Here is a 3,041-nt window from a genome sequence, read left to right as displayed (position 1 = left end):
TGTGAGACAATGGCACTGCTTTCCATTTGGGAAGCACTAATGTTCCTTATGGTTTCATTGGGGGCGGGGGGGGAGAAAATGTAAAGACTTGGTAATTAATTTGAGGCAGCCTCTCAGCTTCAATTGAACAGCTTATAACCCAGGGTAGGGAGATGGGAAGGATGGGAGAAAATAAATGTTGGTGAAGGAGGAAAGTGCTCCTCTTTAGGAGACTAGGGACACTTTGTCTTATTACCTTTCTAAATCTCATTTGTCTTTTTGCATTATTTCTTCATTGTGTGATGTATTTTTTGCAACCTTTTTCCTTAGTTCCCTTTTATATTCTTTTCTGTCCTCTTCTCATCTCCTATACCTTTCCCTCCTGCTGTTACCTCCTTTTTGTCTTGTGTGGGAAGTGACTCTCCTCCTTCACCTCACATCTCCTTGATGTTTGGTCTAGCAAAGACCCCGTAAAGGTAATTTTCCACCTTTCCTAAAGTGACCAGGCACAGCATGTTAGTATCCAGGGACTCCTCCAGCTCTTCTGCCAAGCCACAAGTAAGCTGCCTGAATAAGGCAGCACTTCCTGCATTAAAGGTTTAGCTATGTCACCATGTACCATATCAGTTTCACTTTTCTGATGTTTGAGGGGGAAAAACAAGAGCAGAGGGAGACAATATCAGGATGCCAACATGCTCTTACCAAGAATAAGTCACTTTGAGTACTGTACTGTATAATGGAGGCTCTGATCCAGCAATCCACTTGAGTGTATTTATAGTCAGTTGATTTTATTAAGCTGACTTGCATGCTGAAGGAATTCAGTGAATCAGGATTGCACATGGGTGTTTGGCAGGTAGATATTTTCATTGCCACTGTAGATGCAATTTAAAAAATACACTGTTTTGGATTTGAACTTAGCATATTTTCTGGGCCAGGTCAGTCATTCTTTTTTCATCTTATTTCAAATGGTGAAGTACTTACAGTAATGACAACTTCCATTTTATGACAGATATTATCTGAGGTGTACAAGAGGACAAAGCTATTTTTTCCATAGCAATTCAACCTTTTTTTCACTAGCTTTTGTTTGGATTGTTACAAATGACAATTTGGAATTGCTGGTTTAAACTAAGTGGGACTTAATGGATCTACACAGGTCTTAATATGTAACCTTATTCTTTAAAAGAAGACATTCTATAGATTGAATACTTTTAAAAACTAGTATTGTTCCATATTGATGTTTCTGTTAGTGTTCCATGGAATCTGATCAAAATGCATAAATCTTTACTAGCATAGATCTTAACAAAGGCACTATTTGCATTTCCATGGCTAAAAGGAACTACAGTGGGATGAAGGTTATTTCACAGAATAGAATAATTTAAATTGGAAAACACTTTTCAGCAGTAATTGGCTCACTTTTGCTATAGGCAATTCAGAAACTTCATTGTCCACCATGAAAAAAAGTTACAATAGCACAAAAGCTTTAAACAGTTTGATAATCGTGCTACAGACCTGGACTTTATTTCAAAAGTACTTATTTTCATCCAGCAGTGCCCGTCTTAACATGATGCTCATGCTGCTCTCAAAAATTGTCAGTAATTGTATTTGCCTTGATAGATAAGTTAAGCAGGAAGGTGCAGTGTCCTAGAATCAGCCTGTGGACTTCACTACTCCTCAGGAGATGTAGGGATGAACAGCGGAGGAAACGGCAACAACCACCTGACATCGGAGGGATGCAGTAATGGCAGAGGTGAGGCCAAGCTGGCCCAGCTGTGCAAGCACTTCAAATGCCTCTCAAAAAGCAGGGAAGGATTGTATTATAGGTGGGGTTTTGCTCCCTTTGGGAAACAAGGCAATTGGCTGACACATCACACTTGTCTGTTACCCAGAATTACTAAAAAACAAACAAACCAGCAGATGCAAACCAGCACACTGAACTGGTGCAGATATTTTGCCTCTTTCTGGGTCCTGCGAGTGAGGATGTATGAATTCATCGCAGGTGGGGGGTGGCTAAGCAATTGCTTTTGCAAGGAAGGTCTCTCTCTGCATGAATTTGTTCACATTTATTCAGTGTCTGTCAGTATTTCTTTCTGTTAAAAGAGCTGTAATGGAACTTTATTTCCCTCAGCTATGAATAGAGGGTAAAATGTGTTTGCAAGGAGCAAAAGGGTTAAACAAGACTGGCAGAAAGTTAAATGTTGTGCCTGGTTGTCTGCAAAATGGATATGGCATCAGTAAATGTGTGATGCAAATACACAGATTGCCACATCATCCAGTCAAAATCCTCAAGCTTATTTTTAATTAAGTTTCTAACTTAATAGTTATTTTATCAGAACTGCTGAATTTCTTCCTTTTTTTAGTTGGAAATATCTGTTGCAAGCTGTCTGGAAACTCAGCAGGAGTTGGTGAGTTCTTTCGCTCATGTCTTACTCATCTCACGTATTTTAACCTGAAAGCTCACCTAAGGATAGCACTTTACAACCTTGTACCTGTCTTGTTTCCATAAGGTAAAGTTGAAGTGGGTACAGCATGAACAGTACTTGTGGCAGACTGCTACTTTTTTGTGAAAAATAAGTTTTTTCAAACATGGAATACTCCTGCCCTTCTGGAAAAGAAAGGAATGAATCTACCCTCACAAGTTTTCTCCCAGTTTGTCTCTACTCCCCTGAAGTCTTACATTTTTCAGAGACCTGTCTGCTGTATGTGCACAAGCAAACACGTTCCTTGTATACTTTCTCTAATGGAGCTATTCTGTCCCACTACACTACAGAATTTTTAAAACTTTTAGAGGCAGTTGAGGCAAGCTTCATGTGAATTGAACAAAGTACTACACCATCTGGTTTAGGGGAGAGACAGTGAGTTAGTGATGTATGCACATGCTGTATAATTTCTCTGGTGTGCTCTGTTGAAATTAGGCATAGTAGGAACAGGCTTTTCCTAGGGTTTTGGTTCTGCTCAAAATTGTTTTACTGGCGCCTCCTTTGCCAGCTTTAGAGTAGTATCTCCATGTCTGTGACCTCACAATGACATAACTAAAGTATATTGAGTGTGCTAAGCAACAGTTA

This window comes from Lichenostomus cassidix, unplaced genomic scaffold (genome assembly GCF_008360975.1).
Source record: "Lichenostomus cassidix isolate B80296 unplaced genomic scaffold, HeHo_3.0 HiC_scaffold_38, whole genome shotgun sequence".
In the NCBI taxonomy this organism is placed as follows: domain Eukaryota; kingdom Metazoa; phylum Chordata; class Aves; order Passeriformes; family Meliphagidae; genus Lichenostomus; species Lichenostomus cassidix.
The sequence above is the reverse complement of the archived record's forward strand: the minus strand, read 5'-3'. Positions refer to the sequence as shown.